General features: G+C 44.0%; 1 protein-coding gene across 2 annotated transcripts in view; it reads left to right on the top strand.

Moving 5' to 3' along the window:
- SEPTIN9 (septin 9) overlaps positions 1 to 26,225 on the top strand; it is a 460,073-nt gene that overhangs the window by 221,368 nt on the left and 212,480 nt on the right. The window lies entirely within an intron of this gene.

Here is a 26,225-nt window from a genome sequence, read left to right on the forward strand (position 1 = left end):
AATCTAAATAAATAAATAAAATGCTATTTGCGGCCATCTTTGGTGCGCATGTTGTCCCCAGCGTTAGTGCCCTCTGAACATTCTGCGCACACCTAACACTGGTGCTGTTCCAGTGCTAATCACCTCTAGCACTGTCATTAGGTTCTGAGCATCAGCCCACAAGTTTAGACCACTGAGAAGTGAGGTCAACTTTGCAATACACAAGGTGAGAACCTCTTTACACCGTGAGTCTCAGGAAGCCAAAAACTAGCTCATAACGTTTACAGTTGGAAATAGTCTTTGTAAATGCTGTCGTGGAGTCCTGTTAGATAAGCAAAGTTCATGGCAATCGTCAAGAGTCTTTAAGGATAAATGTCAGCACACGGGTCATTTCCTCCCCTGCCTAGAATGACAATTGTGCGATAAAGTTTTGAACCATTGCACTTCTGATTTTCCAGAGCTGTTAACTTTTAACAGCATTCAGACATTTTTGATTGTAACCACAGAAAGGCGGTATATCAAATCCTATCCCCTTTCCCCCTTTTTTTCCCATTTTAACACCTTCCTAGCCTTCTAGAAGTGTGGCATGCAAACTGTGTCTACTTTATGTAGATTTTTAAATGGAAACACACATAATTTCCCTTTCAGAAACTGCATAAAATGCATCCTTTAAAACCCACTCATGTACATTGCATTGACTCTTCTGTGTGAGCACCCAAAAGGGTTGAATGGGGAAATAGTGTGTATATTTTCAAAATCAACAAAGAAGCTGATGGTACATTATATACTTATATATTTATCACTATACTTAATAAAACACAATACATAATAAAACATTTTAATAGACAGCATAAGGTGTAAGCAAAATGGAACATATATTTATTATTACATTCGTATCCCGCACTTTCCCACTCAAAGCAGGTTCAATGCGGCTTACATAGTAATAGGGATTACAAAGTATTGATAGAGAAAATATAGGTAAGTATTGTAGCATAATTAAAGGGATAGGTAGGTAGAAATGGGCAAGGGTGAAGGGAGTAGGTATAGATAAGATAGAATAACGTGAGTTAGAAAATAAGGGGACAAATTTAAAGAAAGTTGCATGTGCAATCAGAAAGGTTCTTGAATATTATTTCACATATTCCTGGAGATGGGAAGGCGGTAGAACGAGAGGACATGAAATGAAATTGAAGGGGGGCAGACTCAAAAAAGATGTCAGGAAGTATTTTTTCACGGAGAGGGTGGTGGATGCTTGGAATGCCCTCCCGCGGGAGGTGGTGGAGATGAAAACGGTAACGGAATTCAAACATGCGTGGGATATGCATAAAGGAATCCTGTGCAGCAGGAATGGATCCTCAAAAGCTTAGCCGAAATTGGGTGGCGGAGCAGGTGGGGGAAGAGAGGTTGGTGGTTGGGAGGCGAGGATAGTGGAGGGCAGACTTATACGGTCCGTGCCAGAGCCGGCGATGGGAGGCGGGACTGGTGGTTGGGAGGCGGGAAATACTGCTGGGCAGACTTGTACGGTCTGTGCCCTGAAAAAGGCAGGTACAAATCAAGGTAAGGTATACACATATGAGTTTATCTTGTTGGGCAGACTGGATGGACCGTGCAGGTCTTTTTCTGCTGTCATCTACTATGTTACTATGTATATCAGCCAGGGTAGGAGTAGATAAACCTATCAAATGGCAGTGGAGTGGATTTGGGGAGAGATAGGAAAAGGCATAGAAAAGTGCACAGGAATGACAAAAGCAGACTAATTAAGCTAAATGGCTGCTGTGATGTGTGAGAGAAACTAATGACAGGATGACCTAAGATTACATAAATCTATCCACACCTGCAGTGGGCCATAAAGCCATTGTCCCTATTCAGTCTTCTTGATGAGTTCTAATTCAGCAGTTTCGTACTGGTGCATCCCTTTGAAGTTTCTTTGTAGGAGTACAGCAACCATAAGGTCAAGAGAGTGTTCTGGAGGGTTAAACGTTCTCCTACTGGTTTAGCAGTTCTGATGTCAGACTTCTGTCCATTCATTGTTTTTCTTTGAAGATGGCCTGTTCATCCTATGTAGACACTAGAGGGATGTTGCTTGCAGAAGATAATATCTGTTATATAAGAGGAAGAGCAGGTGATTGAGCCCCAAATATTGGGTCTTGTAATACCCGAATAAATATGGTATTAGAGTTGACATCTGGGTTGGTGTCATTGTTCAGTTTGTGGTTGCTGGTGACAATCTTTTTGAGGTTAGGGGGCTGTTGGTAAGCCAGCACGGGGCTACTATCAAAGGCCTGTGAAAGGGTGACATCATGGTCCAGGATGGGATGTAGATCTTTCATAACGCATTGTAGTGGTTTTAGCTGGTAGCTTAAGGGGACATGCAGTGATGTTCTGGCATTTTCTTTTTTGGGATGGTCTTATAGCAGATTGTCCCTAAATATTTATTGCTGTTGACCTGTTTTCTCGCTTGGGGTGTCTTTTACTAAGGCGCACTCACATTTTTAGCACACGCTAAAATTGTGGGCGCGCTAAACATTAGAGATGCCCATAGGAATGCATTGGCGTCTCTAACGTTTAGTGCGTGCCAAAAATGTGAACATGTCTTAGTAAAAGACCCTCTTTGTGAGGTGAATATTTTAATCTCAGACATGTCTGTTGTACTTCACAAACTGAGAATTCTCCTTCTTGGAACAAATGTGATTGTTTACCATAGGTCTTTGCTGTAGACAGTGGATGCAGCGGGAGGGTGGTGGGTAGATATGTATGCTAGTCAGTAGGTTTCTGGTATAAGATGAGCCTAATTAATTTTATTATTACAAATTTCATACACTGCAATTACCAACAAGTTGTATCAATGTGACTTACAAATAAAATAAAACATAGAACATGCAGAGGGTGTTCCATTTTATAAACGGATACCGGTCTATCTGAGATGTCCAACAAGCTGTCTACTGTAGGACAATATAGAAAAAACTCAGATTACAAAAAAAAATAATATATATGTATATATATTGTGATAAGTAAGGGGGTGTCCTATACGGTGTAGGCCACTAGAGGGCGCTAGAAGAAGATGGAGGTCGCTAGGACCGGGCAGAGCCCTGGGAGGCCCACAGGTGCAGGAGATTATGGGCTGGGTACTGGGTGGCTAATTAACCACTTTATACCCAGTGTTGCCAGGTGGGCGGTTTTACCGCCCAATTGGGTGGTTTTCCGCGACCCGCCGCGGGAAATTTTTGCCCGCGGGGGGTCGCGGTTTTTTGGGCTTCTTTTTTTCTTTTCCGCGTTTTTTCGGGCGGTTTTTTCGGCCGCAGGGGGCGGGGTTAGTGACGTTTTGGGTGGGGTTAGTGACGTTCTGGGCGGGGCTGATGACAGGGGAGGCGGGGCCGATGACGGGGCGGGGCCGGTGACAGGGGAGGCGGGGCCGATGACGGCGGGGGCGGGGTTGATGACGGCGGGGGCGGGGTGATGACGCGGGGGTGGGGTGTCAGGGGCAGGGTTTGAGTTTGGGCGGGTTTTGGGCTGTTTTTAGGCTGGATTGGGTGTGAAAAAAATTTTCCACCTGGCAACCCTGTTTATACCCTACCTGAGTTGTGAAAGGAAGGGAAGCGAGCTAGCAGCAGAAGAAGAGAGAGCCCCTGAAAGATACTGGCTAACCTGATGGACTAGGGGGTGGACTGGGTGTCCATAGGAGATCAGCAGGCTGAAAGTCCTGGGGTAAGAAGTCCCTAAAGCATTAGAGTTTGACTGTGTGTCTAGAACTGTGTGTTCAAAGAGGGACTGTGTGTCCAAGAAGAAAGACATTGAGGCATATTTTCAAAGCACTTAGCCTTCCAAAGTTCCATAGGTTTCTATGGAACTTTGGAAGGCTAAGTGCTTTGAAAATATGCCTCTGTGTGTCTAGAACTGTGTGTTCAAAGAGGGACTGTGTGTCCAAAGTTCTGAGAGAAGCAGGCTGCAAAGCCTGGGGTTGAGAGTCCCCAAAATATTGGTATAGTACGGAGCCCATGTATCTGTGTGGGGAGGCTCAGGGTGAAGACCTATGAAAGTATAAAGTGTTAAGCTAGAAGAAATGTGCCCAGGGGCTGGAATAAAAAGTTGCCTGAGAAATATGCAGTTGGTGAGACCTGCTTAATTTGCTGAGTGGAAACCAGGTCACCCTGAGTGAGAAGGGGTAGCACACTAATCTGCATATGATTTGCATATTGAGAACCAGGTCATCCTGAGTGAGAAGGGGGATATCACAATATATGTTATTAAGTTGTTATTTTGGTAAATTAGGTTTTTTGAATAATGCTTTTTGGTTGTTTTTAAAGTCACTATTCACATAGGGTAAAGTTCGGTGTGAACACTTTGCATTGAGAATCGATGATTATAACCTTCTGCTTTTCCCTGAGTTCATATGGGAGAAGTAAACAAATATGATGGTTCTCTAATAATAAAAATTATGATTTTTTTTAATAATCTGAGTTTTTTCTTTGTGCGTTTTATGCTGACTCAAAATTGACCCTTATTTCTGTGAGGTATTTTATAAAGGCAACATAGGCGCTTATGAGCCTTTTTGAAATAGGCTCCGAAATCCAGCCCCCCATAGAGTATAAATGTATACCTGCTCCAAAGAAGGTGTCAGTGTCTGTGTACTGACATGTGTGCCTGCGTATTTTATAAAATATGCATGAAGAGCATGGGAAGAAACAGGCTTCTGCACTACATCTCCCAGTAGATGCAGCTTCTTTCCTAGGCAGTCTGCTGAGCTTCTCTCTCACATCTGGTTCCCAGCTACCCCTCTCCTAAGGCTCTTGTGTTTGGTTAAAGAGATTTTTGTTGGAAGCAGATGGCACATCTCTCAGGAGTTACACTTGTATATCTTGATATTAAACCTAGACCCCTGAGGCAGGCGTTGTTTATGCCGAAACACGGCGCGTGTCGGGTCTTATCTCAATAAAGGACTCCTGTTGTCTGAGTCTTGAAGGCTCAGTTGTCCTTTTTTTATGCTCTTTGTGTATACTGTATTGCCCTTTCCAGTTGCTTTGTTTAAAATATGCATGCACATCGCAACTCCCCCTCTGCTATACCCAGAGTACGTGCATGTGCCCATGCAATTATATAAAAGCCTTTTTCTGCATATATAACAGGCCTTATACACAGAAAAATATTTATTACATTACCCCATAATGTGTCCCTTAAGTAATTTACCCTGGTATTGAGAAAGTGAACCTAATGTGTAGACAGTTCTAAACTCAGATTAATGGAGCTTGTTAATTTTCTGTTGGTATAGCTCCAGGTCTTCATGTCTGTGGGATCAGAAGATGAAAAGATTATTGATATATCAAAGATAAAATAGAGGCTTTGTTGTGTAAGAGTTAAGGAAATGTGGGTCTAATTCAGCCTTGAAAATGTTGGCATATTGTGGGGCCAGGCCATGTGGGTACCCATGGTAGTGCCATTGACTTGCTGATGCAAGTTCTTGTCAAATCTGAAATAGTTTTGTATGAGGACAAAGTAGTTGTTAGATTGCCAGGTCAAATGTGGAAGATTAGGGATGATATTCAAGTGTTCAGCGCTGCGTGCGACTGGTAGCGCTATATAAATGCTATTAGTAGTAGTAGTAGTAGTAGTATTCCTGATGACTTCAAGTAGTCCATCTTTGTGAAGAATGTTGGTATAAAGGGATTCACTATCCATGGTTGCCTTGATGATATTCTCTGGGAGATGATCGATAGAAGGAAGTTTCCTCAGTATGTCTGCAGCATCACATAGGTGACTATAAGTGCTAGTGTTACAGGGTCTGAGGATGGAGTCCAAGTAGCCTGATACTTCTACTCTGATAGTGTTGATACCAAAAACAATGGGGCACCCAGGGTTCTCCAATTTGTGCATCTTGGGTAATAGATTGAAAGTTCCTGGTTGAAGCTCCTGTGATTTGTCTCAGCGGATGGTTCTGGTGCACTTCAGTGAGATTTGAGGGCGTGGAGTTCTAAAATGTTGTATTGAAGAGTTGCCTTCCAACATCTCCTGTGAAATCCAATCTGTACATGACAACCCTGGCTCCTTAATTATTGGATTCCTTAAAAATGATGTCAAAATTGCTTGAGAATGTGGATGGCTTCCCATTACATATGTCTGAGGAATGGATCCTCAGGAGCTTAACCGAGATTGGATAGCAGAGCCGGTAGTGGGAGGTGGGGCTGGAGGTTGGAAGGCGGGGATAGTGTGGGGCAGACTTCTACGGTCTGTGCCAGAGCCGGTGGTGAGAGGCGGGACTGGAGGTTGGGAGGCAGGGATAGTGCTGGGCAGACTTATACGGTCTGTGCCAGAGCCGGTGGTGGGAGACGGGACTGGAGGTTGGGAGGCAGGGATAGTGCTGGGCAGACTTATACGGTCTGTGCCAGAGCCAGTGGTGGGAGGCGGGACTGGAGGTTGGGAGGCAGGGATAGTGCTAGGCAGACTTATACGGTCTGTGCCAGAGCCGGTGGTGGGAGGCGGGGATAGTGCTGGGCAGACTTATACGGTCTGTGCCAGAGCCGGTGGTGGGAGACGGAGATAGTGCTGGGCAGACTTATACGGTCTGTGCCAGAGCCGGTGGTGGGAGACGGAGATAGTGCTGGGCAGACTTATACGGTCTGTGCCCTGAAGAGCATAGGTACAAATCAAAGTAGGGTATACACAAAAAGTAGCACACATGAGTTGTCTAATTGGGCAGACTGGATGGACCGTGCAGGTCTTTTTCTGCCGTCATCTACTACGTTACTATGTCTTAGGTTAATGAGCACGCGGTGCTTTTAGTTGATTATCTCAGATTGGTCATGATATTGAAAGTAATCAGCTATCTTGGGGGTCCACTGCAAGTTTCTCCTCTGATGGTTCTGAGCTTGTGGAGATTATATATGTGTCTTCCTGTATGGAAGGCATGGAACCAAACAAGCTTAGCAATGATTAGATGGCAACGCCAGTAATTGAGAAGCAAAGCCAATGCTGGGCAGACTTCTACGGTCTGTGCCCTGATCATGGCTGGACAGATTCAGCTTCAGTAGTTGGACAAGGTCAGTGCCAAGAAAACCTCTACGGCCTGTGCCCATTCAAGACTGGAGAGATTTGGATGGGCTGGAGTGGGCTTTGATGACTACTACTACTACTACTGCTTATCATTTCTATAGTGCTACTAGATGTACACAGCGCTGTACATTGTATGACAGCTTCAGTAGTTGGAGAATAAGGCTAGTGCTAGGCAGACTTCTACAGTCCGTGCCATGAAAAAGGCAAGGACATATCAAGATCAAGTATGCATATGTAGTATCTCATCACATCTTTTGCTATTAGTTTATCTTGTTGAGTAGACTGGATGGACTGTACAGGCCTTTATCTGCCATCATCTACTATGTTACTATGTTACTATACTCTTTGGTGTAAAATAGTCATTCTCAACCCAGTCCTTGGGACACACCCAGCTAATGAGGTTTTCAGGATATCCACAATGACCGTGCATGAAGTAGATTTGTATACAATGGAGGGTATGCATGTAGATCTGTCTCATACATATTTTTTGAATATCCTGAAAACCTGAGAACTGGGATGAGAATCCCTGGTGTTCAAATATTCCCATAAACTATAGGTGGCAGAAGTAGGCTTCCAGATCACCACAAAGGTTTTTAATCTCTGTAGATTTAGTGGGACAGAAAGAGGGTTCCCGTACAATGATGGAGGCATCATTCAGGCTAGCTGGTTGGACAGACTGGTGATGATAGTGCATTTCAGGCTGTTCACTGTGTAACCCAGCATGGCACCTAGAAGGTTGGATAATTTTCCCTCTTTCTTCTTTAAAATGCTGAAGTGTTTGTGGTTGATGGCTTGTCTTATACTGGTGAAAAGTCATGTCCAGTCAGGAGGTCAGTAGTATCTTGGATCTTGATGTGAAGTTCCAGGACACAGTTTGTGTTACTTACTCTGCTGTATAAGATGGTGACTAGGTGATTGAGTGTGTGTGTCAGTGCTTTATTTTGAGACCATGTAAAACAACCTCTCTCTGTTACTTGTGTGGTATGTGGATTTTAATGGCTTTTTAAAAAAATCTTAAGTCCCTTGAGCATAACATCCTGTTGTTCGAATTTAAATAGGCAATGTCTCTCTGTATCTGAGCAAGTTCCTTCATGAGTTCAGTGGCTTTCCATGTCATACAACTGAGTCTAGTACTTTCCATGATGATTAAAACTTCCAGAAAGATAATAGGGTTAAGCTGAAGTAGCAAAAACAACAGAGAGGTTGGTATCACTTTACAGACTAAACAATTTGAGACATGAACTTTCGAGGACCAGAGACCACTTCCTCAGATGCACCTGCTCTTCAGAAGCTAATGTCGCAATAAATTGGTTAGTTTATAGGGCACCACAATGCTTTTGGTTGTTTTTGCTTTTTCAGATTAACACAGCTACCTCACTGGAAGACTGCCAAAACACACTAGTTTCTCCTCCCGACCTAAACAATGTCCAAAAGAACAGCTTTTTAAGAGAGGGTAAAAAATATATTTAAAAAGAACAATTTTCAGCCATGCCAATTTACCTAGATAAATGGTTTTGAAAATTACACTCCCTGTGCCAGCAGTGTTTTTACTAGATTAATGTCCTATACCATACTCACAATGCTGCAATCAGAGTTTGAATGTGGCTTATTTTATACGTCTGTTAGCTTTAACACAATCTTTTTCGTAGTGATGTGCATCACAATCTAGTTAGTAAAAAGGCACGGTGATCTTTTTGTGCAGTGCAGAGTCATTAGAGGCCACCAAAATGTCAGGTGTGAAGCAAGGCCATTATTCCTTTAATTTAATTTAATTTTGGCATTTATAGTCCGCTTAACCTTTAAGTTCCAGGCAGAGAACAAACCCACACTGAAAGAGCTTGTACAATGAAACTGAAAAATTACATTAGATAGATGAGAACTTTGTGTGTGTGTCAAGTCCAAGTATCACTTGGTAACTGAAAAGAGAAAACAGATTAATGAAGTGGCTACAACTCTTGAATGTACAGAGTTTTTCTGCGACTTTGATCAACTTCCTTTGTGGCCCCTTGGAGCATGCAAGCAGTTGAGTGGTCACTAGGTTGGGTTTGTTTATGGTTCATAGTATTTGCAAAAAAGCCAGGTTTTCAGTTTCCTACGGCAGCTCAGATAGTATGGGATCCATCTAATCTTTATTGGCAGTGAGTTCCATTTTTCTGCACCTTTGCCAATCAACGTTGTGTTGGTTGTTCTTTTAAGGTGGCAGATTTGGTTGTTTGGGGTTACCAGTCTGATGTCTGTTAAGGATCTAAGCAGTCTTTTGAGTTGGTATATTTGTATGAACTTTTATAAGTAGTGTGGGGCTATTCCATAAAGGCATTTAAAGACAAGAGCGAGTAGATTGAATTCAACCCTAGCCTTGCATGGGAGCCAGTGTAATTCACATAGGAATGGAGTGATGTGATCAATCCAGCGGTCTCTTCCTATTAGTTTGGCTGCAGTATTTTGAATAATCTGTAGCTTCCTTAGGATTTATCTGGGAGGCCTAAGTACATTATATTGCATTAGTCGAGGACTGATATAACTATCACTTGAACCACAATCTGAAAATGTTTTGTATCCAGAAAGTATGTAATATGGCTGAGAAGTTTCAGCTTGTAGAAGCATTTGTGTACTACCATGTTTATTTGGGTGGACAATGTAAGGTGAGAGTCTATCTAGACCCCTGGAATCTTTATTTCTCGTTTTATGGTGATCGTGGAGCCTGCTAGCTTGGGCAATAGAGTTGGTGGGGCATGAGTGTCCCTACCTAACCGTAGGATGTTGTTATTTTTCTGGGTTTATCTTCAAGATTCTTTCACTGAATCATGAAAAAATTGAGTTAAAGAGTTTGTTCATCAACACATACACGGCTTGTAAATCAGACCGTGGGAAAAGAGGAGTGATGTTTTCCTCATACGAGAAGTATTTCATCCCGTATGGTGTCAGGATTTCCCCTATATCTCTCAGGTAGAAGTTAAAGAGAATGAAAGATAAGGGAAATCCTTGTGGGACCCCCCCCCCCCCCATTTCATGGACCAAGTGCGGGATAGTGAGCATTGCCATTTTACTTGGATTGATCTGTGTTGAAGGAAGCCCAAGAACCATCTAAGGACTGCATCTGCAATTCCTACTTCAGCTAAATTCTCTAGTAGATGAGTGTGATTCACCAGGTGGAATGTGGCTAATAGGTCCGATTGCATCATAAAGATTTGTTGGTCCTTCTCAAGCAGTAGATGAGATTCTGAAAGCTATTACTATTTCTGTGCTGTGACAGGGGCAGAAGCCTGACTGCGATTTGTCCAAGAGGTCATGTTGGTCTAGAAAGTTCTGGAATTGCGTGGCCACTTCTGCCTTCATCATCTTTGTAATTGTGGGGATGTTAGCCACTGATCGATAGTTTTTTGGTGATGTTTTATCTAGTGATTCTCCCTTTAGGAGAGGGGACAGAACAATGCCTCCCATCTCTCTGGGAAAGAATTCCTTGCCTAGTATATTCTCTGTCGTCATTTTGATGTGTGTTACTGTTGATGGGTGTGCTTCTTTAAGCAATTCTGCTTTGCAAGGATCAAGAGTACTGGAGCCCTTGACAAATTTGCTCAGTGTAGATCTGAATTCTTGAGAGTCTAAGTGGTTGAAGGAAGCCCAGTGATGGTCTGCTGGACTGCTGTGCACTAGGCAAAGCTCTGTCTTCCTCTCTGTAGGGGCTGTCATCTGTGTGGATTTCAGCAGGTTATCCACTTTCATCTGTGTAGGATTAGTTAGCAACTTCACTAGTTGAAACATACTGTCTGAATTTGTCCCCAAGGATCCTTTTTCCTGTCACCGAAAGATGTAGCCAATCAATACAGTACAACCTGTAATTTTTCCATGTACTACCCCATCCTCCTATGTGTCTAAAACCTTCTTCTCTACACCAAGATTCGAGCCACTTATTGAATTCCTCTTGTAAGCAGGTACCTCTAGGCAGGGCTTTTTTTGAGGGGGTACTGAGTACCGGCACCTTTTCCATTGTCTGCTAAAATTGACCCATGGTCCCCGAGTTTTAATGAAAGAGTTCAGGCTCTATACAACAATTCTGCCTTGTCATAGATTCTGTGACTGATTGCAGGGGGCCTGGCTATTGTGGAATGGGTCCCTCAGTGATCACCCCAACCCTGAAGGGTGGCCCAGCATTTGAGTTCCAGCACCTTTTTCGCTAGAAAAAATGCACTGCCTCTAGGTGCAGCCAAGGATAGAACAATCTCCTCCAGCCACGGGCTCCCGGTACAGTCAAGAAATAAATGTCCACCAGCAACTTCAGTCTTAAGGACTTTATTCCATGCAGGTTTCTAGTAGACCTGATACATAGTTCCAACAGCAGCATTCACCTTCAATCTTAAGCACATGTAAGCCACCTGAAAGTGTGTGGCAAATAGTCTCCTTTAAGCAGTAGGTCATCAGCACATACCAGGATTCAATACAGGCTCACAGTCAGCTCCAGTCTGGGCTCTTTATCTAGTGCACAATAAGCAGTAGTTCAACTCCAAATAGAAGCAGTTCTTTCAATTCATCATCACAGTTAAATCACAAAGCAGCAGTTTTTACCTTCTACTCTCTTTACCTTCAGGAGAGTTCAATACTTTAGGGACTCCTCATACCCAAGGGATTTCACCCTGCATCAGCTTCACTGGTAAATTCAATACTTTAGGGACCTCCCTTACCCAAGGATTTTCAGCCTGCAAATACTTTTGGGACTTCCTCACACCCAAGGGATTTCAGCCTGCCTCAGTACTTTAGGGACCTCTCTTACCCAAGGGTTTTCAGCCTGCAACTGCTTCTCTCTCCTGGGACTCCTTCCTACCTGCCTAATCAATCCCTGGCTTCTGCTCTCACAACCAATCATTCTCCTTCCATTAGCTTCCCCCACACCCATACCAGCAGAGTTAAGCATTAGACTAATGATGAGCTCCTGCACACAGGGTTTCCTAACTCTCTTTCTCCCTAGTGGCAGCCCACCTACACGTCCTGCCAGCTTACACCCATGTCTTCCCCCATTGCAGCTAGGAGTCCAGTCCGGGTTCCTCATCTCACCCCCTGGCTCCTTGCCTGCAATGCCTTCTGGGACTTGTATTTCAAACTAACACTGCCTTTACCCAACTATCCTGGATGTGACTTTATCACACTCTGTTTTGTGTAGTCTTTCCTCTACCTAAGAACTGGGTAGAGAACCTCTGCCCTAGATGAAAGAGAGCTGCACCCTTTCAGGCTTTATATCTGCAACTGGCCCGCATTTTGGTAAATGCAGCCCTGGAAAAAAAATTACATTTGAATTTTGTTTACAGCTTTTTCATTCATTTTGTTTGTGCATTTGCTAAATTGTTCTAGTGTGCGCTAATACACACAAACAAAATTACATGAAATCTTCAGGAGTTTTTCGCATCCCTATTATCCTGGTATCAGGATTTTCACAGCTATCGGAGTTGGGAGAGTAGGAAAGGCAATGACTCACTACAGACAAGTTCATTTGCATTTCACATTTATTTCATATATAAGGGATGGGATTTTATACACCAACTTCTGTGGTTACAATCAAAGCAGTGTACATATTATATACAGGTACCTACTTTGTACCTGGGGCAATGGAGAGTTATGTGATTTTTGCCCAGAGTCACAGGGAGCTGCAGTGGGACTCAAACCCAGCTCCCCTGGTTCACAAGCCACTGCACTAACTGTTAGGTTACTCCTCCACAAATAATAATACTATCTTGCACCCTACCTCATAACAGAGAGAATCTTTTTCTTGGTCTTGCGATAAGTATTGTCCCTGACGAAGGGATGTTAGCTAGCTAGCCACACAAATATTGAGTTAGTTCAGTAGAAAATGATTGCCTTACCTACAGCTTGCTTGTCGACACATTTCTACAGATTTAGCATATAAAATTCTATGGAGAAACAAATCCTGTAGGCATAGGGGTGTAACTGTGCCTGACATTCCTTAAAAAGATGTTGTCTGGTCACTGGTTAGCTCAGTGTTGGCTGCATAGCAGTGGAATTAATGCCACGTGGAAGCTTTCCTAGTAGATTCAGGGGGGGTGGCAGATGGTTCTCATTTCTGAGTTAAGTCAGTTTGTTCAGGCAAGCATATACGGAAGATACATATATTGTTCAAGGGCTTCTTACTTTCAACACAGAAGGGCCTGGGAAACCAAAGGGGTCCCCTTACAATTTCCTCCATATTACAAAAGGGTCCCATCCTCAGAAAGAATTATTACATTGGGTAATGAAGCATACCTGTGTTTCAGTGCACTTTATGACTTTTCCTACTATTGCAGGCTTCAATTGTTCTGCAAATTGCCCCCCTTCACATCTTGCCTTTTCTTGCTTTGATCCTATACAGGAGTCCCATTGTTGAAGTGGTATCCATGGTAACTAACTGTGATATCATAGGTGCATAATTATGACTTCACTATATGGATAGACTTACTGACTACAGTACCTGAGCATCAGAAGAAGCTTGAGCCAGTCTTGAATGTCAAATGTCTGTTCTTAAGTATACTGATAGCAGACTTCAGCAAAAGAGCAGGAACGGTGAATGGCAGCCTTCGTGTGCCAAGTCTGGGGTTTAGGATACCCACAATGAAGATTCATGAGATGTATTTTTGTACATACATACATATTTTGGTTATCTCGAAGGTCTTGAGGAGTGGCATTCAAATGATTGCCATAGAGGCACAAATTAACTCATGCACAGATGCGTTACTGGCATGTGGCTTGGGGCAGTGGAACATTTTGTTGTTGTTGATGGGGGCTAAAGAAACAAATCTCCAGTGCTAACCCCCAGCAATCTAGTTGCTGACTGTGTTGAGCAAAATATTGGTAGGGCCATGGCCCTCGTGACTGACTCCCATTCCACTGCCTATGTGTCTGACTGGCTAATGCATCATGTGATGTCACTCATGATATCATAGGCCATATAGACTAAGGGCCTGATTTACAAAGGGGTTTTTCCCCCCATTCTTTGTCTGAGGAGAAGAAAAACTTCATAAATCAGGAAGGTTCTACATTCCTTGTGCTAGCCCATAAAGACCATATGAGTGTGAAGGTTCCATATTTGTTCTGTTTTGCAAAACCTCAGCCCATTTTGCCAACTGGGGAATCTCAGTATTTGAGCCTGTAGTTTTCTGGCTGTACAACAGGGAGCCTACCATTGATTACCTCTTGCTGTTCCAGTAGCGTAGCCAGACCTCAATTTTTGGGTGGGCCTGGGGGTGGACTGGGTGGGCATGACCCACATATTTCCTCTCTGTCCATCCCCCTCCCGTAAAGATAAATACCTGGGCAGGCGGGGATCTCCGGGCCCTGCCAGCTGAAGAATCTTCTGGAGGCCCCCAAGGCTTGAGAAGTCTCATCCCTGCGCCAGTAACCAGCGTGGCGGGAAGCAGCATTCAGCAGCGTTGCCTGCCTTTTAAAATAATTCGTCTCCCCAGGCGCACAGGCAGCTCTGCTCCCCTTTGCCGCGTCCATCTGGCCCTCTCTGATCCACTTCCTGTAGTGGATACGTAGGGCCAGATGGACACGGTAAAGGGGAGCGGAGCTGCCTGTGCGAACGGCAGCGCTTTGTGACGGGTGAAGAAGTAAATGCAGCGGAGCCTGGGGAGACAAATTATTTTAAAAGGCAGGCAGGCAACGCTGCTGAACGCTGCTTCCCGGACCCGGCGGAGCCGCGGGAGAAAAGGCAGCGACAACAGCAGGATGTTGGATGGGCGGGCCTGGAGGGAAAGTGGCTGGGCCTGGGCCCGTCCAGGCCCGCCTGTGGCTACGCCCCTGTCAGCTGTTCTAGTGGGAGAATCCTCACCTTATCACTGCCACTGTGTAGTCATTTTTCGCTTTCTTGCTAACATGGCTGCTCTCAGAATTGTGGGGAGTGGGGGGGGGGGGGGGGGGGGGAGGCACACAGCTTGAAGGAATTTGAAAATCACAGGTGAGCAATAAAAATGTTAATTGCTACAGAGTAAGTGTTGTTACTTGCAGTGTGGACCTTTGAAGTATTGCCATTGCACAGTGGGTAAAATTTTAATATTATATTTCACAAATATTTGGCTATAGATCACTGATTATATTTCTGTGTCTATTACTGATTACTGTACTTTCAGATGTACTATCAGAAACAGAATTAAGTCTTCATGAGGGGGTAGCAGAAGCATGATTTTCTTTTTCAAAGGAGTTTTGACATACAACGAACACAGAATAGAGAAAACCCCTCTGGATAAGCTCTAAATTTCCTGTTTTCAAAACACTCTCTTTCCTTGTGTTCTTTTGACATGTCAGAGATAAGGTCTGTAGCAGGATTCTCAGATCCACAGGAATCTTACACAATGCAAATGCTTCTGCTATGGCACCTGAAACTGAACTCAGGCCATCATTTCATTTCATATGGGCCTTTAGAGACCAACTGAATTTCGGTTTCGGATTTGGAACCAAAATCGACCTGAAATCCAGGCTGAGGTTAAACCGAAATTCTTTACCCCTGCCTTCTAGTGTACCAAGGGCGGGGCGGTGGGGGCAGACCGCCCCGGGTACAGGTAGCAAGGGGGTACATGGATCAGTCACACGGCTGTCGGCTCCGCTGGTTCCCTTCCTCCTCTGATAATATTACTTCCTCTTCTGGGACGGGGGCTGGCGGAGCTGACAATGGTGCGACTGCTCCATGCACCCCCAGGTGGTGAGGATGATGTGCTTCAGGGGGCCCAGGTGGCATCCAACTTAGGTATGTCACTGCTGTGTTCCTCAACCCCACCTCCTGTCTGTGCTGCCACAGCCACAACAAGCCTGCCCCCCCACCCTGACAAAAAAAAAGCCATCCTCCTAGGCCACCCACCAGCTCTGCCCTTCCCGCACCACCGTTCCCTTTTAAGCTGTGCAGGAGTCCTCCACTTACAGTCCTGCCAGTGGGGGGTGCTGTTGTACTACTAACATATTTTCAAGGGACAGGCAAACTCTGCAGGACTCCAGGGAACCTGCCTGTCCCTAGTGATTGAAAACACAGAATTGAAGCATCAGCCCTCACTGACAGGAATGTAGTTGGAGGACTCCTGTACAGCTTAGAGGGAACAGTGGTCCCTACCTCTCACCTGTAGGCCCTCCTCGGGCCTACCTTCTAAAGCCCTAGTGTTCTACTGACCTTTTCAGAGCAGGAGCAATCCTTAGTCACTCCTGCTCACATCTACTTTGGGAAGTCATGGCTGCCATTTTCACTACGCCTGGAGTGAGCCTATAGGTGAGGGGTGGGGAATGACGGAGTTGATGGGTGGCCCGGGAGGACTTTTTTTGTTGGGGGGATGGGGATGGGCATGTGGCAGTGGTAGGGATGGGGGTGGGATTATTGTTTTGATTTCAGCTTCAGTTCCCATCAAAACCAAGTGGCAAATTTTGGCTGCAGATTCGGTTTCAACTGAAATTGAAAGCCCCAGTTTCAGTTGCCCTCCAGGGGCCTTATTCAAATCAAGTGTAAAATCCTACCTCTTTGAAGCTGATTTTAAATCTCAGTCCCTCATTCTCCTGATCCCATCCTTGTTGGTTTTGACCATTTTCTTCATAAATGAAATTTCTAGGAATATTTCAAGTTCAAGTTTATTCAGTTCTTGATATACAACCCATAAATGCCAGCTCTGTGTGTCCTGTGCGTGTTTGAATATCCCCAGTTTTGAGTAGATCCCCTCACTTTGTCCAAGGAGGAGTAATTTTTGATGAGGTTAGCACCTCTGATTATTCTGAAACTTGGCTGCAATGAGATTAGCACCCATCATATAAACATCTAAGTGGTTTATATATATCTAAAACATAAGCTATAAACATATGTACGTTCATAAGCAAGCATTCAGTTTTTAGGGTGAATTTAAAAATTTAATGCATGCTAAATTGATTTAATGCTCACTAACCTATGAATTAATGCACATTAAGTTGATAAACATGCATTAAAAAGCTTTAAGGCACATTAAAACAATTTTTTAGCTGTCTCTTTGGAGCAACCTTCCCTCTGGCCTTCATCTAATTTCCCCTATCCTAGGTTTAAAAATAGCACTTAAACTCTAAGGGCCCTGTTTACTAAGGTGTTTTTAGCGTGCCTACACTTAGCGCTTGCATTAACAATGTAGGCGCCTGTAGGGATTTTGTAGGCACGTACATGGTTAATACGCGCTAAAACATTAATGCTCCTTTAACACTGCTTAGTAAACAGGGCCATTACTGTTCAAAAAAGCCAAGACAATAATCCAGTGGCGTAGCTAGGTGGGGCCACGGAGGCCTGGGCTCCCCAAATTTGCTGTGGGCCCCTGGTTGGCTGGCAGGGGTCCCCAACCCCCACCAACTGAAGACTTCATCCAGCGCTGGTCTCTGGCGCCGCCGCATTGCCTGCCCTGCTCTCTGTTCCCCTCACGTCGGGCATGCTCCTTTTAGTAAAATTGAGCATGCACCAGGTTATAGGGTTAACGTGTTAACTCGGAGTCTTCTCTGCTTGCTGGTCCCACCTTCTCCTGCGACTACTTTAGGCCACTGTGCTGGTGGAAACAGGAAGTAGTCACAGCAGGAGGCAGGAGGAGCAAGACAGAAAGAAGAACTGTAGGTCAAAAGACGCTAGAAATTAGGGATGTATACAAGGCAAATATTTTTGGATCATTTTGATTCATTTGGCTTTTTTTTTCTAAATTTTTGGGTCTCTTTCTGGTTCACTTCCCAAGAACTATCAACAGATACACGAAGCAGGAGGGATCACTAGCAAATTCATGGTGGCTGATCCAGGTGACCGAGCCAGACAATAAGGGACCAGAAAAGACACTAGGGAGGAAAGAATATCAGTGTAGTAAGCACAGAGGGTAAGGAGTAAAATCTTAAATTGAATCTTAAAGCTCACAGGAAGCCAGTGTTGCTCAAACAGTAACGGGGAAATAGGATCATACTTTTGTTTTTGCATTAGAAAGGAATTTCACAGCTGTATTGTGAAGTAACTGAAGATGACAAAAAGTCAGTCAGCAGGAAGGCCTAGGCCTACCAAGAGATAGTTAAAGTAATATAAGGGGGCCTTTTACAAAGCCGCACTAGTGTTTTTAGCTCGTGGTAAAAATCAGCCGGTTGTAAACGCTGAGACACCCATAGGAATATAATAGGCATCTCAGCGTTTATCACCAGGTGATTTTTACCGCAAACTAAAAAGACCCCCTTAATGATTTAAGACCAGTGCATGAACTAAAGAACCCGTTATCCAATTAAGGTGCAGGAGAGTGAATCCTAAGTGCAAAAAAGGATTTTTGGATAGGCTTAGAGGTATATGGAGAAAAGGAAAGCTTATTATCAATAAGTACACCCAAAGACTGAATACATTCCATAATGGATACTTCAAAATCAGCAATACCCAATAATATCTACAATTCTAGTGCTTACCCCCAGCCTGGCACAAATGATGCCAATTCTGGATATATAAAAGAGATAAATACAGTACAGAGGCATAAACTCCCAAATAATAGTCAAAAATAAAATATGTATTCCCCCTCAACCGGGGATGGTTTATGAACGTTAAAAGGCAACATTCAATATTGTGAGAAACAGAAATAAGGGGCCTTTTTTCAAAGCTGTGTTTACCACAGTTTAAAATGGCCTTTCTTGGGTCACGCTGAGGCGTCCCATGGTCATTTTTGCAAACCATGTGCTAAAATATTTTTCAGTTTTTTCATGAAAGGGGTGTGTCGGGGTGGAGAATGGGAATGTCTATGCAAATTAATTAGCATTACAGCATTGCTGTGTGCTAACCGATTAGGCCGTGAGTTGGCGGGAGGGGGGCCAGAGCCCAAGGTGGGGGGCACTGTTTAGCCGCCACTGCCCGCCCGCCCCCTGCCCCGCTGCTGCATCAGGTACCTTGTTTGCTGGTGGGGGTCCCCAGTCCCTGCCAGCCGAAGAGTCTTCTTCAGCGCCAGTCGACTCCAGCGCCTTCGTTGTGTGATCATCTGTTTCTGACACCTTACGTCCTGCACGGGGCTACATGCATGGTGCAGGACATAAGGCGTCACAAACAGATGATCACACGACAAAGGCGCCTGGAGTTGACCGGAGCTGAAGAAGACTCTTCGGCTGGCAGGGACTGGGGACCCCCACCAGCAAAGAAGGTACCTGATGATGCAGCAGCGGTGGGGGGGGGGGGTCAAATGTAGAGGGGGCCAGGGTGTAATCTGTGGGGGCCCATGGCCCCATGTAGCTATGCCCCTGGCGTGAGTCCTTACTGCCTACAAAATAGGTGGCAGTAGGGGATCATGCGCTAATGGCCAAACTAATTGGAAAATTTAAAATTCTGCCATTTTCTCTTGGATTCTGTATAGCGAGCATAGTGTTCTTCGCCAAAATCCAGGAACATTCCATAACTACGTGTGCAGCTTAATTGGTTTAAGCCAGTCAGCATTGTTAACAGCACTTAACAAGCAATAATGAGCACTAATTGACAATAATTAGAATTTACTTGCACAACTCCCTAAGCATATTTTGTAATGCACTGTATCTAAATTTTAATGCGAACAGGCAAAAAGGAGTGTGGTTATAGGCAGGGAACTGGGTGTTTTGTGGGTGTTCCAAAATTTACATGCGTTGTTATAGAATATGGCCCTCTTTGCCTAAATGTACGTGCCAGGATTTCTGTCACTTTGTCATTGGTGTAAATGAATGTGTGTAGTTTCTGGCGCTAGGATATCAACTAAGCATATTCTATATACTGCGCCTAAATCTAGGCGCTGTTTATAGAATATGCTTAGGCGGAAAATGTCGGTGCAGATTTTTTAAGCGCCATATATGATATGATACAGACGTTCAAATATTTGAAAGGTATTAATCCGCAAACGAACCTTTTCCGGAGATGGGAAGGCAGTAGAACGAGAGGGCATGAAAATGAGATTGAAGGGGGGAAGACTCAAGAAAAATGTCAGGAAGTATTTTTTCACGGAGAGGGTGGTGGATGCTTGGAATGCCCTCCCGCGGGAGGTGGTGGAGATGAAAACGGTAACGGAATTCAAACATGCGTGGGATAAACATAAAGGAATCCTGTTCAGAAGGAAGGGATCCTCAGGAGCTTAGCCTAGAATGGATGGCAGAGCCGGTGGTTGGGAGGCGGGTCTAGTGCTGGGCAGACTTGTACGGTCTGTGCCAGAGCCGGTGGTGGAAGGTGGGGCTGGTGGTTGGGAGGCGAGGATAGTACTGGACAGACTTATATGGTCTGTGCCCTGAAAAAGACAGGTACAAATCAAGGTAAGGTATACCCAAAAACTAGCACATATGAGTTTATCTTGTTGGGCAGACTGGATGGACTGTGCAGGTCTTTTTCTGCCGTCATCTACTATGTTACTAGTATGTTACTATATATAGAATCTGGCCATTTACCCCCTCTGGTAAAAATGGCAATGCATAGGAAAGACCCACCATATAAGAGCACGCTAAGACCACTTTTAACCACAGTTTAGTAAAAGAGTCCCTTAGTGAAGGAAGGGACAACATATCCCTCAGTAGATTTGGGCAGGATGTAACATCAGCAATTTAAATTACTTCACAAGTCCCATCTCTTTCAGCTCCATCTCTTATCTTGGTATCTCTCACATCACTCTCTCTCTCTCTTCTTTTCTCCTCCATCCTTCTAACAGTGATCTACTTTTTCATTTGTTAACCGCATAAAGGACCTTATGCGTTATATCAAAGAACTATAAATAAGTAAATAAAAATAAGAAAAAAAAGGAGAGCGCACGGTCCAAAATTTATCCAGTCACCCTCTCAAGTTTCTCAATATGTGCCTCAAGTTTTGAAACCATTCTTGTGGATGGGAAAATATGCTTCTTCCAGGATCTTGGCAAAGTTGTTCTTCCAGCTATTAAGAGGGAAACGTAATAAACATTAGAGATAAGTGGGTGCAGCCCAGAGTGAAGTGTCTCCCAACAAAATGTATTTATTTATTTATTTGTAGCATTTATACCCCGCTCTTTCCCGCTCAATAGCAGGTTCAGTGCGGCTTACAAAGCATGGATACAAGGTATTACAGAGATAACACAATGTATGGTTACATAGTATATAGCACAAAGTATGGATACAAAATATGTAACACAGTGTATGGATACAAAGTATGATAGAGATAACAAGTTGTGTAGAGAATGAAGAAATGGGGGCAGGATAGAGGTATGGTTAATGTTAGTGGTGTTAGTAAATTAAGTTGGGTCGCTTGGATAAGTTTGTTTGAAGAGGTATGTTTTCAGCAGCTTTCGGAAGGGTAGGAGTTCATTGGTTGCTCAGATGTATTTTGGTATGGCGTTCCAGAGTTGACTGCCTATTACGGAGAAGTTGGAAGCGTAGTAGATTTTGTATTTGAGGCCTTTGCAGTTGGGGAGGTGAAAATTGAGTTATGTGCGAGAGGATTTGGACCCATTCCTGTTCGGGTTGGGGTGACAGAAACGTCATGATCAATGATTTTAGAGGCTCCTCCTCCTTATACATCTGCCTTTCCCTTCACTCCCTCATAATCCAAGGAAAGCAAAGCCTGACTGAAGTCCAGTCTCTTACTCAGTGCTCTGCTGCTAATCATTGAAGAGCCAACTGTAAGCCAAGCCAGAACCTCCCCCCGCCCCCAAAAAATCTGTTATTACTCCTGACTTAAAGTACAATCACACAGCATTTTCCACAGTTTCATGAAAACTGTGAACCTTAGAGGAAAGCTGCCAGAAAGCCTGCTGGGTTGTGGTTTTGAGTTTAGGGGCTTCAAGCTCTGGAAAGGAGGCTCGACCAACCCTTCACAGAATTCAAGTGTTGAGTGCTGGCCAGCATGAATTCAGGTCCAGTCTCCATTGAAACTCGTATTTTTGCAGGCAGACGAAGACCATGCATATACTGTCAGATGGCTGAGAGCTAATCTATTCTTATCAGCGCTGCTGATCCAGAGAAGCTCAGAGCAGTGTTGGCTTTCGTTAAGCTCATTCTTGATGTGACTCCATGCAAGGAAAACCATCCTCCCCTCAAAACCGCTTTTGGCTTTCCATTCAAGGCATGATGTCATATCTCTGTTACTGTAAAAGTACATGTGGGATTAAGTGCATTGCTTTGGCCTTAATCATCCCAGTATTTGGGGCTATTATGAAGACAGGCTCTCCAGGCTGTTGCCTGTCAAGGTCCTTCTGGGGCTGAGGTCACATAGAAGACTTTGCCCCATGGGGGTTAGTAAACCTTCAGTTTCAAGGTTGCATGAGTTCACATCCAAAGCAAGGAAAAAATTACAATTGGTTTAAATAATTGCTCAGATCAGTATCTTGAAAGTTAATGTAATATCACTGGTTATTTTCCACTCAGTGCTCGATAGTATTCTAGAAACGTGCTGCTGCATTGGGTTGTTTATTTTTTTTAATTTAATTTCTTATATATGCTATGCTATAATGCTATGCTATGGGTGACTTATGTTCCAGAATATCTCCATTTGGATTCACTGTGGATTATAATCAAGGAAAAGAATCACTGTAGTCAGGTGGAATTCCATTACATAAAGAAGCAGAAAAACATAGTAGGCAGAAATCAGGCCTAAATTAGTAGACAAAAAAATCATACCTAAATTAATACCAATGGCAGAAACCATACGGCCTACAAAACCATCAAAGCTGTGTACATTCAGGGTCAGTATTATTAGGAAAGGTATGGAAAACAGGTGTGAGGATGTTATAATGCCTTTGTATCACTCCATGGTGCGACCGCACCTTGAGTATTGTGTACAATTCTGGTTGCCGCATCTCAAGAAAGATATAGTAGAATTGGAAAAGGTGCAGCGAAGGGCGACTAAAATGATAGCGGGGATGGGACGACTTCCCTATGAAGAAAGATTAAGGAGGCTTGGGCTTTTCAGTTTGGAGAAGAGACGGCTGAGGGGAGACATGATAGAGGTATATAAAATAATGAGTGGAATGGAACAGGTGGATGTGAAGCGTCTGTTCACGCTTTCCAAAAATACTAGGACTAGGGGGCATGCGATGAAACTACAGTGTAGTAAATTTAAAACAAACCGGAGAAAATTTTTCTTCACCCAACGCATAATTAAACTCTGGAATTTGTTGCCGGAGAACGTGGTGAAGGTTGTTAGCTTGGCAGAGTTTAAAAAGGGGTTAGATGGTTTCCTAAAGGACAAGTCCATAAACCACTACTAAATGGACTTGGGAAAAATCCACAATTCCAGGAATAACATGTATAGAATGTTTGTACGTTTGGGAAGCTTGCCAGGTGCCCTTGGCCTGGATTGGCCGCTGTCGTGGACAGGATGCTGGGCTCGATGGACCCTTGGTCTTTTCCCAGTGAGGCATTACTTATGTATTTATGTACTAGTAGATGTTTTTCTCTCCCTGAAAGGCTCACAGACTAAGGGGTCCTTTTTACTAAGGTGCGCTGAAAAATGGCCTGTGGTAGTGTAGGTGTTTGTTTATTTTTCAACTCACCTGCAAAAAATGCTTTTTAAAACTTTTTGCCAAAAATGGAAGTGCGTCAAAATGAAAATTGCCGCGCATCCATTTTGGGGGTCTGAGTCCTTACCGCCAGCCATTGACTTAGCGTTAAAGCCTCATTGACCTATGCGCGTCAAATGCCACTTGGTGCGCATCCGATATGCGTGTCCGAAATATTAGTTTTGGACACGCGTATCGGGCGCACACCAAAAATGAAATTACTGCAAGAGCCTTGTGGTAGCTGGGTGGTAAATTCCATTTTGGCATATGTTGGGCGTGCTTAGATGCTTACACAGCTTAGTAAAAGGGCCCCTAAGTTGTGCTATAGGCACGCTAGTGTTTTTAGCACGTGCTAAAAATGAGCACATCCTAACGCTAGAGACACTCATAGGAATATATGGACGTCTCTAGCATTTAGCGCACGCAAAAAAACGCTATCGCAGGGCCCTAAGTTTGTATCTGAGGCAATGGAGGGTTAAGTGACTCACCCAAGATACAGGGAGCAGCAGGGGGATTTGAACTGTGCTTCCCTGGTTTTCAGCCTGCTGCTTTAACCATCGGGCTGCTCCTTGCATGATCCTTTTGAATGCAAGGTGCATTATTATTATTGATGGTTTCTGCGTTTTATGTTTAACTCATTTTTATTGGTGGTATACATTATATAGTATTGTACAAATTATATTGTATAAAGTGTATCTATGCGTACCAACAATCATTTTCAAAATTTTCTCCCCAAACAACTTCCCCAACCCCTACCTCTTTCTCCTAGGCTCATTTAAACAGTGATTGCTACCGCCCTCTTCCCGCCCTCCTCCCAACCTTCCCTTTAATCTACTCCTTACTCCTTCCCTTCCCTTCCCTTCCCATGTCCAGTGTCCTTCCATCTTTATTCACTTAATTGCTATAGATTTAATAAATGACTACGTGCTGCTGGGGTTAATGTATTCCAAAAGGGGGTCCACTGGTTTTGGAATTGCTTCCCCTTCACTGAGTCAATGTCTGTAATACCCACTCGCTCCATCCGTAGTAACCATATCATTTTTGTGCGCCACTGTTGTGTCGTTGGGGTTCTTGGAGTCAGCCTCTCCGTCAATATCACTTGTTTGCTGATTATTATGGTGTGTTTTACAAATGTTACAAATCCTCTTGGTTTGTTGAATCCTAAACTGAAGCTCCCAAACAGCAACGCTGGGTTGTATTTCCATTTCTGGTTCCAGAGTAAATTAACATATTTTATAATGTCTTTCCAATATTTTTGTATTTTTACACATGTCCAATACATGTGGCCCAAACTTGCACCCTCTGCCCCACATTTGGGGCATTCTCCCCAAGGAGATAGTCCCATGTAAAATGGGTTTCTGCGTTTTAATAGGGATGAACTATCATTTGAAACAAATGTCATTCACAGTGAGACAGTGGCGTAGCTACGTGGGGCCATGGAGGCCTGGGCCCCCCCTGAATTTCCTCCGAGTCTCTGGTTTGCTGGCAGGGATCCAGTGCCAGTCTCTGATGCCGCCGCATCGCCTGCCCTGCTCTCTCTTCCCCCTCATGTCCTGCATGCTCCTTTTAGTGAAATTGAGCATGCTCAGTTTCACTTAAAGGAGCGTGCAGGACGTGAGGAGGAAGAGAGAGCAGGGCAGGTATTGCGGCGGCGCTGGAGACCGGCACTGGAAAAGGCTTCAGTTGGCGGGGGTTGGGAACCCCCGCCAGCCAAGGTACTTTGCTGCAGCAGTGGGTGGGGAGCAGCAGGGCGGCAGACAAAAATGTGTCCCCCACCTTGGGCTCTGGCCCCCTCCCACCGTGAGGTCTTGCTACAACCCTGCAGTGAAAGTGCACACTATTTGCATATACCTTCAAACTCAATTCTACAAATGGTGCTAAAAATAGCATGTGAAAATTTGGGCATGTGCCTAATTTATGCATGCAATTTAATTGAATAATGAGACAGTGCCGATAATTGGGCCCTAACAGTCAATTATCGGTGATAATTGGCATTAATTAAAATTTATATGTGTAAAATTTATGTGCAGTTCCACAAAGGGAGCACAGCCTTGGGAGGGTCATGGACAGATCAGGGGTGTTCCCATAATTTCTATGCACTGTTGTAGAATAAAGGGGATCCATGTCTAATTTAGGCAACGGGGATTTCCACAAGGGTTTCGTTGGTGTCACGCCTAAAAGTAGTTGCTGACTTTTTTGCCATATTATTTACTTAGGTATTTCTAACTCGCTACTATTGGCTACCGGTCTTTTATCGGATTCATTTTGGCCTTCAAACCTTTTGCCAGGGCACGCCTTTATACCTCTCACATCGCTGACCATTCCATACTCCTCGATACGTGTCTTGCGTTCCATTAATGACCAACGCATGGTTTTACCTGGACCCCATTTAACACAAATTATGGAAAGTACGCGCCATAGTGCTTTGTCCTTTGCGGCCCCATGTCTGTGGAACGCCATGCCATTATTCACACGCAGTGAAACCAATCTCAAGAAATTTAAGGTACTTTTGAAGGCATGTTTGTTCCAGCAGGGCATATTCCGGTGAATGAGGCACCTCTATTGGGTGCCGGTATCTGTGAAGGAATGTGTATGACTACCAGTTTTGTTGGACACTATTTGTTAATAGTGTAGTTTTATTGTTTGTATGTTTTACTTTCCTGTCTGATTATTGCAGTTCTTTTCTTTGCTTTTGATTTTATTTGTAAACCGCTTTGATCTGTCTGTCAGTTAAAGCAGTATATCAAGGCATGA

This window comes from Microcaecilia unicolor, chromosome 6 (assembly GCF_901765095.1).
Source record: "Microcaecilia unicolor chromosome 6, aMicUni1.1, whole genome shotgun sequence".
In the NCBI taxonomy this organism is placed as follows: domain Eukaryota; kingdom Metazoa; phylum Chordata; class Amphibia; order Gymnophiona; family Siphonopidae; genus Microcaecilia; species Microcaecilia unicolor.